This window comes from Notothenia rossii (assembly GCF_949606895.1).
Source record: "Notothenia rossii genome assembly, chromosome: 3".
NCBI lineage: Eukaryota > Metazoa > Chordata > Actinopteri > Perciformes > Nototheniidae > Notothenia > Notothenia rossii.
In genome coordinates this window covers 2,963,107-2,981,275 of record NC_136901.1, presented here as the reverse complement: position 1 = coordinate 2,981,275, position 18,169 = coordinate 2,963,107, and the positions used below count along the sequence as shown (strand labels likewise).

Below are 18,169 nucleotides of genomic sequence, written 5' to 3'. Positions count from 1 at the left end.
ATGCTGCAGGACTGATACACCCCTGACCATGCCTCCAACATAAAAAGTTGTTTTACGTTCAGCCCCTGCAGGAAGTGGTGAGCATCAGATTACTCGTCACCATGTTCTCCGCAGAGCATCAATCACTACAGTAAACTGTTCTATATCATGGCTTTACCATTTCATACACCATTATCCAATTTCTTTGTCTGCAAACAGTCAAACGTGTCTCGAGGGTTGAATATATCAGTCAGCATCGCCCACCATATATACATTCTGAGGAGGAGATGGACTTCTGTTTTCCCTCTGACAAGTGGAGGAGTTCATGCCGTCCAGAGGCTGTCTGTGGAGGATTGCTAAATAAGGCCAAAGACTTGACTCTTGATAAATATTTCATGAGGCTCAGTATTTGGTTTTATCGTTTGCTTGTAAAGAAAGTCATATCCTCTTCTCAGGAATGTCCACGATGAGACAAAAGTTCAGATTCCTGCATGCAGCCTCGCTCCAGAGTCCATGCTTTCTGCACTTCAACCTGACCTTATTAAACACGGACTTGAACCTGACCTTTTATAACACATTTGAAAACATCCAAACGTAACTGATCCACTTTAGGCTAAACACGTGTTCGGTGATGCTCTGCGGAGGGAAAGTAGATCTGATGCTCATCACTTCCTGCGGGGGCTCAACGTAAAGAAATACGCTTCATTGTGGAGGCATGGACTTGAACCTGACCTTATTGAAGAAATAGGATAACAGCCAGGTCTATTATAACTCTTACTATAACTTTTATACACATTAAAATTAGGGCCGGGACTCGATTAAAAAATGTTATCTAATTAATTAGAGGCTTTGTAATTAATTAATCGCATTTTTAATCACATATAAATATTTGACCTGAGAACAGTGAGAAGCAATTTTTTTCACATGGATTTTAGTATACCATTGAATAATGACTGAATACATAAGCTTAAGCAACAAAACATTGTTTATTTTTTTCAAGGATGTACTTAACCAAGACCAACAGAAAAGTGCAATTTTTGCCATAAAGTGTAGCAATAGCATATTTAGGAATATAGTACATTTCAAAGATTCAGGTAGCCTATAGGTAGGTAGACCTTCTGTAAACTATAACACTTTGGTTTTGAAGTAAAACACAATACTTTCAAGTACATTCAGAACATTGGAAACCCTGACTATTAGAAAACATCTCTCTGTTGCTTCAGAGGCCATAACAGACTTTGTTGATTTACCAACAGTTGATTTAAAAAATCTAATACATTTCAGTCCAACTCTCTCAATAACCTTGGCCAAAACAATAAACAGTTCAACATAAAGTGCCAGTTGCACCAATAACGTAATAAATAGTTCAACATAAATTCACTCAGGAGAGACGTGATGTATGGAATACATGTTTATTATCGGGTCACATTATATAAATGAAACATGATGATGACAGTTTATAACAAGTGAATGAAATGGTGTTTGGCGATTAGGCCCAGGTTTTGTAGGATGTCATTCGGGAAGGGAAGAACCGTTTCCGATGAACCCCCCTGGGTCTAGACACTGGTGGTGGTGATAAGTGGTTAGGTCCGGTTGGAAGGGAGAAGGTTGAGCTTGGCCCTGAGTTGGAAGCAGGAGGCGAAGGGGTGGAGGAGGGTTGCGCGTTGACACCTGGAAGACAGCTGATGGAAAAGGGGAGAGCATATATAGAGGGATTAACAGGTGCGATGATTAGGCTTGTGAATGGAGGGAAGTGATAGGTTAGCTGAGGAGTGGGGAGTGGCGCTCCCTATCCTTTAGTGAAGGGAGCGAGTATTGCCATGACGCGCAATACGAAGTGATAGGTCTTCCTGCCTGAACTTGCGCTGAGCTTCATTTCACTCAGGAGAGACGTGATGTATGGAATACATGTTTATTATCGGGTCACATTATATAAATGAAACATGATGATGACAGTTTATAACAAGTGAATGAAATGGTGTTTGGCGATTAGGCCCAGGTTTTGTAGGATGTCATTCGGGAAGGGAAGAACCGTTTCCGATGAACCCCCAAAAGAAGTGAAGGTATGAAGTACTGAACGTGATGAAATCTTACCTTGTGGGATGCAGTGGAAATCTATGGATGAAAAGAGAGGTTAGTACATGTGGGGATTTAGGCATCCTCCCTGGACGTACAGGGCTTCCTGGACGTACAGGGCATCCTGGACATACAGGGCGTCCTGGACATACAGGGCTTCCCGGACGTACGGGGCATCCCGGACGTACGGGGCATCCCGGACGTACGGGGCATCCCGGACATACGGGGCGTCCCGGACATACGGGGCTTCCCGGACATACGGGGCATCCCGGACGTACGGGGCATCCTGGACATACAGGGCGTCCTGGACATACAGGGCTTCCCGGACGTACGGGGCATCCCGGACGAACGGGGCATCCTGGACGTACAGGGCATCCCGGACGTACGGGGCAACCTGACTTCGCAGGGACACATTTTATACAGACCCGAAGGTTACAGCCTGGACGTACAGGGTTAGACATGCAAGGATAAACATGAGCCGCGGGGCGAATATACGTGCTGACATGCTAAGAACCACCACCAGTTATATGGATACGTACCAATTGAAGGTTGGAGAGACCTTTGGATAGCCAGCACAGCACTGGCGTTCGGACGAATGTAGGATGAGAAGCGGTTGTTGTAGGGAAGAGGAACAATTACCTTGATTGCAGCAGGTTTGCTGCACCTATCCTGAACGAGCCCTGAAATGCTCTTAAGACACCACCACCAGTTATATGCATGTTTACCAGAGGTAAACTGGAGAGATCTTGGATAGCCGGCACGAGCCGATGCCCGGCGAAGAGGGAGATGTAGACAATGTAATGCGGCTGTTAGCTTGAGTACAATGATGCATGAATATCATACCCTGCTTAACATAAGCCATGTGAGCATGAACCAAATATATGAGTGCAATATGAGCAGCATGAAATAATATTTGCTTAGGTAAATGCTGAGACATGACCCATGATATAGGCAGGGCTCAACGCTAACTTTTAAAAGTGGTTGCCAGGCTGGCAACCAGGCATCCGCTTTTGGTTGCCAACAGAATACGGTTGCCCTTTTTGATACCTTATATTTTAAATAATTAAGATGCTATACAGTATACATCCACTTAATAATGAACATGTGACACGAGAATGTTCAAATGCTTTACAATAAGTAATTAACGCACTTATTTGAACCTAAGTGGTAGTAAACTTGTCCACCCTCAATTGCTGGTATTACAAAAATACCAGTAGTGCTGCTGTTGTCCTGTCTTCATAGATCCCTCACAAATGAATTGAGCGAGTCACCAGTTTCTTGATCATCCGTTGTCTCCCTTTCAAATGTGGGTTTTCTTGACCTTTGTGCTGACCCCCACCATAGACCCATTGGCCCTTCAGCATGAAGTCTTGGATTGGCCAGACTAATACATTTCTAATGTTAAATAAATGAAAACCATTCATAGTTAAACATTTGATATTAATTATTGATGCTGTAAATTACCTTTAATATGTCTAACTATATTTAAAATGTGTTACCTTTTTATAGAGTGATTATAATTTAATGCAACCATTTTCTATGGTAAAGTTTCGTTTTGCACTTTTATTTTGTAGTAATAAGATCGGGACTCTTATTTTGAAGGAACTTTTACCGGAAGTGAATAGAAAACATTCCTCTTTGTTTTTCGTTCGGGTTTTACCTTACGCTCCATCAGTTGAATCATTTTGAACATTCATTGGAGAAGTTGAGGTGTTGGCTGAACTTTATCACAGTCAAGCAACTTATTTTTGCTTCGCCATTTTGTTGTAAAACAAACACACGGCGCACCGCGCACGCGAGTAAACGTGCATCGCTTCTGGCTCTGTAATCACGCCAATGCACGTGCAATTTAAGTATCAGGTTCCGACTGGTCACAACAATTAAATATCACTCTTAAAACCGAATATGAACACTTATCTATTTTGGGGTGCACGTTTGCTGTCCTTATTTCTTATGTTAAAAACTGGTTGCCACTGATGGCAATTAAAGTCCAAGAGTGGTTGACATTTCCAAATGGTTGCCGATGGCAACCGTTACTATCGAGCCCTGGTATAGGACTAGCTTAATTAGCAGTTTAATTACGCCACGGTGAGACCTAGATGCTGATGTGCTGGTTGGGTGATTAGACTGTCTTCTATCATCTTACATGAACATCTCTTTCTCCCTGAAAGAAACCCCCAAAAAAACCACGGATGGCAGCATCCGTGGCTGTGTGAAGCTTGAAACTGCGGTACTTACTGAGCATTGTGACGGGTAGTAGTTACCCGACTGCATAACTCCATGCTATAACGCGTTACACCCGACACTGCCTGGAACTCACCTTAACCCTAAACTAAAGCAACGATATTCTCTCTTTTTTCCTCTCTCCTTTTTATTCTTCTCTTTCTCTCTCTTCTTCTTCGTTCTTCTTCTTCTCTTCTTTTGCTTTTCTCTTTCTTCTTCTTTTCTCCTTCTTTCCTTTCTCTCTTTTCTTTCTTCTCTTTTCTTACCTGTTTTAGCGGTGAGGCGCAGGGAAAGGAGGCGAGCCTGCTGTGCGCTGAACCTGCTAGTAGTGATGTTACGTATTGCGCCGAGGCTTCGGAGCGTGTGTCGAGTGATCCCCAATCTTTTTGTGAAGCATGTATCGAGGCTTGTATCATTTTGGGCCAGTGACGTCACCGATGACAAAAGAACCTCGCTGCCTGTCGATACCACGTGACTGCTTCGGGAAGCGATTCATTGAACCGTTGAGCCACAACGCTCATAATACCCATGGATGTATAACAAAACCATATTACCCCTCCTGTACCCGGGTCCGCTGGTGACACGATGGAATTAAAAGAGCTCAGACCCTCACTTATATAGAGGTCGGAAAATGTCATAAGTATAAATAGATACAAGCATAAATAAATGTAGGAATAAAACATGAATAAATAAATGAATAAATGCAGATAAGATATATCCAGTGTTTTTTTTTTTTTTTTTTTGGGTAGATTCAGCGTGTGGGCTGTGGCTCGCTGGAAAGCAGCCGACCCACGACCGCAGGGTTTGCTTATAGAAGCTACAGCTAAATGAGATAATGCAGTTAATAAATGTATTCCTGATATGGTTTAGCCTTCTCAGGCTACAACGTGGTTAAGTTTATGAATAATATTAAGGAATAAGAATCCCTCTTTGCAATGTTTACCAGCCTCCTATAGGCTTTTCAATCACAATCGTTCAACTGGATGAAAACAATATTGTTAACATGAAAATAGGATTTTATGTCCGTTGTTTAGAGTTATTCTAAGGCTTTACTCATTGGGAACTCGGTATGAGATAGAGCGCAACTGTTGAGATTTCCAATTTGCCTGTTTTACACGCTTTGACCAACAGGGGTTTATGTTCAAATGAAGCCCATGATGAAGCCTCATGACATGAACCCTTTGCGAACCAATTGCTGGAAAGCTTCATAAGGCTTCATCTCGCCATCACTACCTGCTTGCCACCTAAGACGCACTTAGAGACCAGTACTGCTACTGAGCCGGGAGGAGAAGTAGCTTCGATGAGATGTAGCTTGAGCCCTGCCTGCCTGCAAGAGGGGTTGTGGTTGAAGCCGGAAGTGGGTGAAGCTTCGCAAGCGATGAGGGACCGTTCCGCGTGAAGGCCGGAAGCGCCGCATTTGAGCGGCCCTGATGCCAGTGATGCCCTCTCGAGAGACTGAAGGCGTGTGTCAATTGTTTGCCTGAAGTAGCCCATTTCCATTAAGCCGGAGGAACTTCCGTGGAGCTCAGTATCCTTGTCTTTTTCTTCCGCATCCGGGTTTGCCGGTTGGCCGGCTAGAACCGCTAGCCAACTGGGGAACGCCCCCTGTAGCTTAATCCGCAAGACTGCGGAGCTGATGAATTAATACCCGGAGCTGGGACGAAGCCCTGCTGCTGCTTGCGCGTTGACACCTGGAAGACAGCTGATGGAAAAGGGGAGAGCATATATAGAGGGATTAACAGGTGCGATGATTAGGCTTGTGAATGGAGGGAAGTGATAGGTTAGCTGAGGAGTGGGGAGTGGCGCTCCCTATCCTTTAGTGAAGGGAGCGAGTATTGCCATGACGCGCAATACGAAGTGATAGGTCTTCCTGCCTGAACTTGCGCTGAGCTTCATGTGTACCATTTAAAATAAAATAAAAAAGTGCCAGTGATCGACCTCAATCCCTCCTATTCTTCCAATATCCTGATGAAAAATAAAATCTCTCTGTTGCATAGGCCACTGTTTGATCAACGCGAATTGGGTGTGGGTCCTTGTACTCCGAGTCGGGCTAACGTCCACGCTAGCTTCCACGCTAGCTGCTATAGGTTTTGCATTGAGGTGATACTTGAGGCTTGATGTGCTGCGGTGATATGCAAATTCCTTTTTGCATAATTTGCAAACAACCGTGCTCTTATTGACGCTTCCATCCGTCCGTTTTTTAAAACAAAATGTCCCATCCACGGGGCCAACCAAAGCGGTCTCATCAGCTTCTTCGTTCATGTTTGACTATTGTTCACTGTGGTTTGTTGTTGTCTGAAGTCATGAACGTTAGTTGGTGCTCCAGTATAATCGGTACCCCTGAAACTCATAGGCCTACAGTGAGAAACGTTCCGCGGTGCAAAAATAAGTGCGATTAAAATGCGTTAATTTTTGTGTAATTAATTAATCTTAATTGACGCGTTAAAGTCCCGGCCCTAATTATAATGCATTATAAAAACTCTACTGTCTACACTTTGAAGCTATCTTACAGTAGCATTTTGAATTAGGCGTGGTGAGGTCATGTTTTCCAGATATCAAACCCTTAGTTTATGAATCAAGACTGGAGCTTAACACAGAGTTAGCTTAGCAGCCAGCAGGCGGTAAACATAGGGTGTTACAAATAACAAATAAGAGCTTTAAAGTTGTTTTTAACACGATCACAAGAGACACTTAGTTACTCACATTAGAATCCACAGTTCAGAGATGTAATCAGGGTTAGGTCATGCAGAGCCGGTAAATCAATCAGCACACGCTCTTATTTATTCCTCAAACGTACTAGAAACCAAGAAGCAGCCACTCAAATTAGGCACAGACAGTCTCGCACTGGTAGCTGTGGTTTCCTGCAGAATTAAAAAACCCAGGCTTTACTTTGAGCATCAGGGAAGAAGGCATAAGATCCTTGTGTTGATGCACTTGCTGTGTTACTGGCAGTGAAGATCTGTTTAATAGGTACCTTGATGTCTTTATCTTAAATACAATGTTTTAAGATCCAGCATTTATAGAAACAGGCATCAAGGACAAGCTACCAATCAACATTTAACAAGACATGCGCAGTGATTGTTCTGATTTATAGAGATTAGATCAAAGAGACATTTTGTTCTTCAATCTTGAGTAGTACTTATTCCTTCACGTCTTCAAAAGAACAAGCGGCTTTGTTCTTTACGACGTCTGATAGCAATCTGTTTGGGAACACGATGCAGCGATTATTAGCATTTAATACAAGAAGAAGAGAGATGACTGAAGTGGTATCACTAGGGAGGGAAACATGTGGAGGACCTTTAACCCAAAGCTAACATTATGGTGTCCTATCACAGCAAAGAATATGATATGACCACGAGACAGTAGTGATCAAAGACATGTTTTACTTTAGTGTGAGGTCGATGCTGGATACAGATGTTGCTGAAGTTGAAATGTACAGTTTGCTTTGTGGTCAAAAGGCACAACAAGCTTTTGGATTGCTCCACATGTTGAATAATTCACCTGCTAAATCAGGGGTGGCCAACCAGTCAGAGGTTAAGAGCCAAAAATTGTTACTATGTTACTGAAAAGAGCCACATCAAACACCCCCCCCCCCTCCTTCTCTCTTTTGTTCTCAGCCTTTCTCTGTGCTCCTTTACTTTCTTCCTCTCCTCTCTCTCACACAGATACAATGAAAATCTAAAACTTTACATGCACACACACACACACACACACACACACACACACACACACACACACACACACACACACACACACACACACACACACACACACACACACACACACACACACACACACACACACACACACACACACACACACACACACAGACACACAGACACACACACACAGACACACACAGACACACTCACAGACCCTCCCCACAGAGAGAGACACACACACACACACACACACACACACACACACACACACACACACACACACACACACACACACACACACACACACACACACACACACACACACACACACACACACACACACACACAGACACACAGACACACACACACAGACACACACAGACACACTCACAGACCCTCCCCACAGAGAGAGACACACACACACACACACACACACACACACACACACACACACACACACACACACACACACACACACACACACACACACACACACACACACACACACACACACACACACACACACACATACACACATACACACACACACACACACACACACACACACACACACTCAAAGACCCTCCCCACAGAGAGACACACATAGCTCTGCTCAGATTTATTGTAAATGTCACACACCATACTATTGACAGAAATTGAATGAAACCTATCCTACCAGTATTCAGAGGCCAGTTAACATAACAACATAACAATGCGCTCACACACAAACTCTTTTTTTTAAAAGTGCTTCGTTATTTTTTTGAAAAACTGTGTCTGCTTTTCTGCCTGACTTTTCAAGGTGTTTATCTTCTGCTTGCGAAGTTCTTAGGTTTTTAGGATCAAACTCAGTTCATGGTCAGATAGTGTTTAATCAACGATAGGTTTTCCCCCCCTCAAAGGTGATTGATTCACTGCATCGCAGGTATTATTGTGATTGGCTCTTGGGCCACATCAAAATTAGATGCGCTGTCATCCTCTCATACTGACACCTGAGACCACACATACACACGTAGGGAGAGCCGGGACGAAATTAACACGGGGCGAAAGTAACACGGGACGAAAGTAACACGGGACGAAAGTAACACGGGACAAAAGTAACACGGGACGGAAGTAACACGGGACGGAAGTAACACGGGACGGAAGTAACACGGGACGGAAGTAACACGGGACGGAAGTAACACGGGACGAAAGTAACACGGGACGGAAGTAACACGGGACGGAAGTAACACGGGACGGAAGTAACACGGGACGGAAGTAACACGGGGCGGAAGTAACACGGGACGGAAGTAACACGGGACGGAAGTAACACGGGACGGAAGTAACACGGGACTGAAGTAACACGGGACGGAAGTAACACGGGGCGAAAGTAACACGGGACGAAAGTAACACGGGACGGAAGTAACACGGGACGAAAGTAACACGGGACGGAAGTAACACGGGACGGAAGTAACACAGGGCGAAAGTAACACGGGACGGAAGTAACACGGGACGGAAGTAACACGGGACGGAAGTAACACGGGACGAAAGTAACACGGGACGGAAGTAACACGGGGCGGAAGTAACACGGGACGGAAGTAACACGGGACGGAAGTAACACGGGACGGAAGTAACACGGGATGGAAGTAACACAGGGCGAAAGTAACACGGGACGGAAGTAACACGGGACGGAAGTAACACGGGACGGAAGTAACACGGGATGGAAGTAACACGGGACGGAAGTAACACGGGACGGAAGTAACACGGGACGAAAGTAACACGGGACGAAAGTAACACGGGACTAAAGTAACACGGGACGGAAGTAACACGGGGCGGAAGTAACACGGGACGGAAGTAACACGGGACGAAAGTAACACGGGACTAAAGTAACACGGGACGGAAGTAACACGGGGCGAAAGTAACACAGGGCGAAAGTAACACGGGACTAAAGTAACACGGGACGGGAGTAACACGGGGCAAAAGTAACACAGGGCGAAAGTAACACGGGACGGAAGTAACACGGGGCGAAAGTAACACAGGGCGAAAGTAACACGGGACGGAAGTAACACGGGACGAAAGTAACACGGGACCGAAGTAACACGGGACGGAAGTAACACGGGACGGAAGTAACGGAGCGATTTCATCCGAGCCCAAACAACTTTGACCGGCCAAATTATGTCAGAATGATCAGCATGCAATCCTTAACAGACCTACTACATATCAGGTTGAACTGTCAGGAGTCCGTGTCTCTCCCCCACACTCACACATATAGAATTCGATATGAACTGAAGAGCCGCATGAAACTGGGCAAAGAGCCGCATGTGGCTCGAGAGCCGCGGGTTGGCCACCCCTGGGCTAAACCTTAAGAAGAAGCTAACGTTACTTAACTATTCGAGGTAGATCAAATCTGCCGATCCTCGATAGCAACCGTTAGCATACTTCCTCTGTGAATTAGGTGCATGTTACCACTTTGCCTCGCCTGCATGGTCCTCACTCTGCAAAGAACCAACTGAAGTGCATCTGAGGTCGGATCTGTTTCTCTAAATGCACTCTGAAAACTGAGGATTATCATTTTCACTTAAACAACACCAGGAGATGGCCTGCAGATAGTGAGTCATTCATCACTTTGATTTTCTCCAGCAAAAGCACAGACATGTTATTCTACTTTTTTTTTTCTTTGTGCAGAGGCAGCCTCTGCAATATTCTTTCTTTTATTGAGGAGGTGGATGTTTGTTTACAGCATCAAAAGCTATTTTCATTATCAGCAGTAAGCTCTGTTTCTCTGGAGGGGTCGCTGTCCCTACCCAGGACTTTTTTTTTGTTCTATTCTTTATTTATTTGGGGTCACATTAAAGTACAGTTACAAATCATATATTTTTAGAGACCGGAAAGTGACAAATGAAATAGCAAACAAAATTAGTTAAAATAAAAATGAAAAAGTAAACGGGGGTTGTTTGAAATAGCAAATGTTTACACATGTACATATGCATACATATCAACATACATTCAATACACATACATGTGACCATACACACACATCTATACATATACCGTAATTTTCGGACTATAAGCCGCGCCTTTTTTCCCATTTTTCGACTTTGCGGCTTATATAGCGGTGCAGCTAATCTATGGATTTGTACAGCTAACGGCCACTAGGGGACCTCCTAAATCTATGGATTGTTACAGCTAACGGCCACTAGGGGACCTCCTAAATCTATGGATTTGACAGGTTACAGTCCACCACCTTTAACTCTATGGGCTCTATGGCTGGTCCGCGCCCCCCACCTTTAAGCGGCGGGCTCCAGCAGGAAAAGCTGGAGGCCGGAAAAGAGTGAGACAGGTAGCGCGCAAAAGTAAAAGTGGAACCGAGAGTGGTACGAGAGACAGAACGAGAGCAAGACAGACAGACATTACGAGAGCGAAACAGTTTGTCCCCGTACCACTGGTTGAAAACCACTGCTGTAGATCACTGCCGGTACGTGCGCTGGGAGCGCACCGTTTAAGTTTGAAAGTTGAAAAGTGTGTGTGTCTGAAACGCTATGTGATACAGTACAGTTTACACAGCACATGTTCTGTAGCTACTATTGCACTAAATGGTAACACTTGAATACGTTATGCAAATATGCAACTTGTTTGTTGAAATGTTAATAAATGGGAGCTTCCTCAAACAGCCATCTCTTTCCCGACAATCCCCTCTGTGCACGAACCCTTACATATGGTAATGAAACATTCAAACACCTGCGGCTTATCGTCCAGTGCGGCTTATATATGTACACATCATTCAATTTAGCTGCTGCGGCTTATATTCAGGTCCGAAAATTACGGTACATTCAATCGGTGTATAGAAACAAAGTCAAACAAGGGATGGTCGTCTTTGGGATATGTAAATTCTACACTTTTTCCATATTTCTTCAAATGTGTTTTCCTGAAGCCTCATTGAGAAGGTGATTCTTTCCATAACATAGATTTCATGGATGTTGTCGTACCAGTTGTCGAGAGAAGGCATATCCGCTTTGAGCCATTTTCTAGTCATTTCCAAATTCCTACCCAGGACTTTCATTAGCGGTTGTTGAAGCCTCATCCCCCCCCCCCCCCCCCCCAGGGAAACAGTAGAGTGCATTTGGCCTTTCATCAATGTTGTAGAGTATCTCCTGGGGTCAGCGCTGCAGTCGCTATTCAGTCCATTAGCAAGCAGTGAACATGGCTTCATGTCATAGTCGTCACGCTTTTCAGTCGGTTAAAGTGGCACGGAGTGATGCCTCGGGGCGGGTTGAAGCTCAGAGTCAGGTGGTATTATACTGGGACTGTACTCTCCTCCTCATACACCAGGAGATACGGGAGAAACATCAGCTAAGATTGCAGAGTCTTAGATATTCTAAGAGACGGTAAACCCTTTTCCTTCAAATATCAGAACAGGGTCACACAAACGTGATCTGTGCATCCTAACATTCTGAATACTAGATCATGTGTGAAATAGATGTTGTCTGTTTGGGTACGGTCGATCTATTGGCGTTATGTGGGTATTTTAAGAGACAGCATCAACAGTCCTGCTGATTTCTGGAGATGTCCTTCAAGTATCAGAGCTTTGATTAAATATGATTTGTGTGAGATGTCGACTGAGTCAGATTTTGAAGAGTTAGCTTATGACATTTTACGGGGCCCTACAAACGTGATCTGAGCATCTTACAATCCTACATAGTGGAAATAGATGTTGTCAGTTTGGATACAGTCCATATATTGCCGTTATGTGCGTGTCTGAAAACCCTTATTAGATTGTGGGGCATCAGACTTTAAAAACATAATCATTGGATATGCTTTGGTGTGAAGCTTTTTGACAGGAAATGTGCTGCAATTCAGCCAAAAATCATCAAATAAAAGGCTTGTTTTCATACTTTTAGCCAAATAGTGTATTTATTGGACCAAACAGATAAAGGAAAACAGTCTTTTTAATGCAACTTTTAGCAGTTTAGTTGTTGGGAATCAGCCCAAATGTGCAGATGGTTGTACTATCTGTGCATCTCCCTTGGCATAAGGCCAGAAACGCCACACATTTCACACTAGATACTGAAATCTAAAGTAGCTTAAAGTGTTTGAGATATTCTGCCAACTAAATACATTCACTTACAGCTTCCCGTGAAGAGCATCCCTCCTCAGTGAATGTCTCTCTGACCCAGAGGCCTTACACCCCGACACGTCATCACCGTTAAAGAAGATTCCTTTCTATAACCCCTCACGTGGAGGTGTGGACACAGATGTGGAGACACCTGACTCTCAGAGAAAGCACCTTCTCCATTTCTCACCCATTTTAAATATTCTGCACAAGAGAAACTGAATGAATAAGAAATCCAGCCGAATCCCCTCTGAACTTCTTCACCTCCTAGAGTTCACGACCTCCTCCCTTCCTTCACTTTCTTTTCCTTTTTTGTATTTAGTTTATTTGTTTATAGTGTCGTCCCCATTGGTCAACTGTCACTCAAATCAGTAAATGGGGCAGCTTTAGCCAACATGGTTCATTTCCAGCTGTTGATAATAGACACCCTTAAACATCACATCAAACACATCAACAGCATTAGTTACAAAGAAAGGATGAAAGAGAACAAGAAACAACACACGTTATCAATCAATCAATCAATCAATCAATCAATCAATCAATCAATCAATCAATGTTTGTTTATACAGCCCAATATCACAAAGGTTACATTTGTCTCAGTGGACTTCACAGTTTGTACAGAATATCAGTATGACAACACGACACCCTCTGTCCTTAGACCCTCTGACCTTAGACCCTCTGTCCTTAGACCCTCTGTCCTTAGACCCTCTGACCTTAGACCCTCTGTCCTCTGACCCTCTGACCTTAGACCCTCTGTCCTTAGACCCTCTGACCTTAGACCCTCTGTCCTCTGACCCTCACATCGTACAAGGAAACACTTCCAGAGACAAACCCCACAGTCCCAGGACGGACAGACGTGCAATAGATGCCATGTGTAAATTGAAGAGATAATACATTTTACAGCAGGTAGACCAAATGTTTGGAAATGCATGATGTCTGTAAGAAGAAGATTAATCCACGAGGATGTCAGCAATCCTGTGGGAGCCATCAGGGAAGCAGTATGATGAGTCAGGCAGGACCATACTTGCCAACTCTCCCGATTTCATTGCCCTCTCCCGGTTTCCTCCCGGGGTCACATTTCTCCCGATTTCTGACAAAATCAGATTTACTCAGGACTGTTTCCACTCGGACTTTAATACAGCTACACCATTGTTTGGTTTCCATGGTAACACATCTCTTTAGAAGCGCGCAACTGAAAGTCTGACAGGGTGAGGCAGATAGTCAAAGAAAACAGAACAAGAATCGACAACTACTCTACTCTCTGCTCACTCCTTTCCTGCCCACACATATGCTCCATCAAGGACGGTGCTACAGGCCGCAAGGCATTACACTTAGAACTACAGTAAGCATGTTAATAATGTTAATCTAACAGCTCCGGCGATAAACTAGCACCCCCCCCCTATTTTTGAAATGCTCCCGATTTCTGGGGTCTCAAGGTTGGCAAGTATGGGCAGGACCGCAGAGACAGGTTCAGCCACGTTACTACATACATGTGACATTTAGCACATAACAGCAATGATCACAACATGTAACAGACACGCCATGTTCAACACAGGTTAGTGTGTTAGCTCTCAGTGAACCATGTTTTTAAGTGAGCTGTAGAGGTGGTACATGTATGTCTTTGATTTGAGTGGGAAGAGAGTTCCAGTTTTGATATTTAACTTCCCCCTCCTCCCTCTACCCTCCTCCATCTTTCTTTCTCCGGGCTCTCGTGTCTTTAACGAGCCAATAAGGGACAACTCGACAAACATCCCATCACATTAGCATGGGGGGCCGGGGCGTAGGGATTGTGTTAAGCTCAGCCTTAGCCATCCTGCCGCCGCTTTAATTACGTTTGCTCAGCACCGGGGCGAAGGAGGAAGGAATTCAGCTGGAAGGAAGCCACGGAGGATAGATGTATTCAGCGTTTAGATAACAGACTGCTTTGCACAGTGTTAGGAACATATAATTATGACACAGAGGATACTGGAAGTGATGCAGAAGTGCTGAATGCTACTGGAACGTTAAGGTAATGATGGTGGTTGAAGAACAGACTTTAAAATCACTGCTGTGTTATTTCCCCTCCTTTGTGTCTCTGGGAAATACAGTATAGCAATCACACATTGTTATTCCTTTTGCAGCACTGTTCTTCCTCCTTTCTGCCTCCTGCCTGGATCTGTGTCTGTGTTCCTCGCTGCTGCAGATAGTTATCCCTGCGGGGGGGGGGGGGGGGGAGATATCATCTCTCTTGTTACACCTCGCTGCACAAAAAACACATGTAGCTGCCACGGATTTGGACTTGTGAATCCATAAAGCATGACCTTTGTTTATTCTTCTTGCGGGGTATATATTTTAACTGCCTCTCACAATGATTTTAACTCAAGTGGTTTCCCAAAAAATTTGATTTGCTTCATCTGCAGTAATCACCTTGCACTTGGCTCAGTCAGCGGTGCATGCTTTCCCTCATCGCTCTCTTTCTCGCCTCCTTAAAAAAGCATAATGATTTTTAACTAAGTAGGCAGTCTGTATTGGAGGTGTGCAGTCTGTTAGGGCACCACCTGAATTTCAATTAGTGCAAAGTAAACACAGGTCAAATCAAGTCAGAAATGCTTCGTGATTCATTTTTGGAGTTCTATCTGCTTTAAACCCAGTTTCGTTTTCCGCCACCTACGTTTATAGAAGTTACTCTCGTTCGAGCTCGTTTTTAAATCTCCTCCATCTCCATTTCTTTAGCCGCAGCTTCTCTAAGTTCACCAGCCGGTCGCTAACCCAGTTTGTCTGATGTCGGGAAGCTCTAAGTTAGATCTGTAAGTAAAATGTATTTGTAGAAATGCAAGGTTGAGAGACAGACAATTCTAAAACCTTACGATGTACAATTCGCCTCATGTCATCCCCTCTGTCTCCCTTGATTCATTCCTGTCTCTACAATAAAGGCACAGGTGTCCTAAAACAGTATGAATAGTTAAAAGTATACCAAGGTCTTGTATCCTTGCTCTGAATGTAGTTTTTCAGCCAAGGACGTGATATAATTATAACGAGGTAGCAAAATGTCACACCAGCCGTGAGTCCGAAACGTACCAGTGTGTCTTTGAACTTTTCACTTTGTTTTGATATCAACCCCACCTCTGTGAAGTTCTGTGACATAAAAAATATAAAACACCTGGCTAATTACCTCTTCCCACAGTTTAAAGTCTCCAGGAGCACACACTCGCAGACTCATGAGGTGGAAGGACCTGCTGTCGGCCGGTAATTAGAGCCATTTGTTAATTCAGAGCAGGTTGCATTCACACACCTCTCCCTCTATATGACCACTAAGCGATGTGCTGTTAAGAGCAGTGAAGCGAGGTACTTGAGTTGAGGCAGAGCATGTCGTCTTCACTCGGTCCTCCTATCAATCTCCCATCTGCTTTCAGGACGAACACCAGTGCCAACCCTTGGGCTACTGCTGATACTATACTACTAAACCTGAGCTGAGCGAGACCCATATGGTCAGGACGTTCTGCGGCTCCAAGCCACCAAATCTCATCCTGCTTTTTTTACATCTTCCATCTCCCTCTTGCTACTTGAATGTGTTTACATCAGAGGTGGGAAGTAGTGGATCACAAATAGTTCATGACTGTACTTGAGTAAATGTTTCTGGTATCAGAACACAAATACCTGTACTTTCTACTTCTTACATTTTGAACACAAATATCTGTACTTTCTACTTCTTACATGTTGAACTCAAATACCTGTACTTTCTACTTCTTACATGTTGAACTCAAATACCTGTACTTTCTACTTCTTACATGTTGAACTCAAATACCTGTACTTTCTACTTCTTACATGTTGAACACAAATACCTGTACTTTCTACTTCTTACATGTTGAACACAAATACCTGTACTTTCTACTTCTGACATGTTGAACTCAAATACCTGTACTTTCTACTTCTCACATGTTGAACACAAATACCTGTACTTTCTACTTCTCACATGTTGAACTCAAATACCTGTACTTTCTACTTCTTACATGTTGAACTCAAATACCTGTACTTTCTACTTCTCTCATTTTCCAAACAGGCTGGTTCCTTTAGTCTGAATGTGTGTTTGGTGGCGTGATCATTATTATTTAGAGTCATTGCGTGCCTATTGATTTGAACACGATCCGTGTATCCATCATTTCCTGGTCTTCTCTAAAGAAGAGGGACCAATGGAAACGTTGTCATGTTGCCGTTGGTCACCATGGAAACATTCATTAGCTAACAATGACATTATTGTTCTATTAATATAAAGGGAGGTCAGGTACTCTTTAAAACAGCTGCTAGTTATGGGTACTTTTTACTGAAGTACATTTCAAAGCCTCTTTACTTTGACTTGAGTAAAGAAGTTTAGTCAGTACTTTTACCAGAGTATTTTTAAACACAAGTATCTGTACTTCTACTTGAGTGACGGACGTGTGTTGTTTTGCCAACACTTGTTAACATCTTATTCAGGTTTATCTAGAAAGTGAATGGATTTAGTAAAAAAACAAGTTATAAAACATCAATGCAAAGCTTTTTTTGAAAGCCACGTCTAGATGAAATAAGTTTTAGTGCAAGCAATTTACAAGCTGTGTTTTAACGGTGTGGTAGATTAATGTAGGTTAATTAAAGTTTCACTTCTAGACCTAACTCTGCTTTTCGGGGATGATTCGTCACACTGTGAAGCGTGTTTACTTTGCAGAGCGCGGCGAGACAAGGGAAGAAGGAAAAACTCTGGTGTGTCCCAGGTTAATTAAAAGATGATCACGTCTTCAACATCTGGCTGTAAAGTTGTCAAATTCAATGAGGAAAGAGAAATCAAAGAACCGCCCCCAAGGGAGTATTCCAGCTGAGCGAGCGAGATGAAAAATAACATCTCACTGGTGCGCCGGCTCGTGTGCGATCAGCAGGGAGAGATGTGGTGTGATAGAGACGGAGACATTTTGACACATTCTCAGCTGTGCGGCGGTTGCATAGCTGAGTGGGAGGTTGGGTTTATAAATTCAGTTTTAGTTATTGAACGCGCCTGTCAACTCGCAGCAAGCAGGTTCAACTTCAACAGCGTGACCATTAGGGTCTTCCTCTGGGGCTACAGACAGAAAAATATGTTTTGCTGCGAAAGGCAACATATGAATGTGATCTATTTTCTGGGTCTAAATCTCCT

General features: G+C 43.7%; 1 protein-coding gene and 1 long non-coding RNA gene across 4 annotated transcripts in view; one reads left to right on the top strand and one right to left on the bottom strand.

Annotated features, from left to right (window-relative positions):
- ncam2 (neural cell adhesion molecule 2) overlaps positions 1-18,169 on the top strand; it is a 305,617-nt gene that overhangs the window by 120,904 nt on the left and 166,544 nt on the right. The window lies entirely within an intron of this gene.
- Positions 1,376-5,480, bottom strand: LOC307034392. Its single transcript, XR_013806881.1, has 2 exons — positions 2,074-5,480; positions 1,376-1,661 (listed from the first exon to the last, which is right to left on the bottom strand). It is a non-coding gene; the product is annotated as an uncharacterized lncRNA (long non-coding RNA).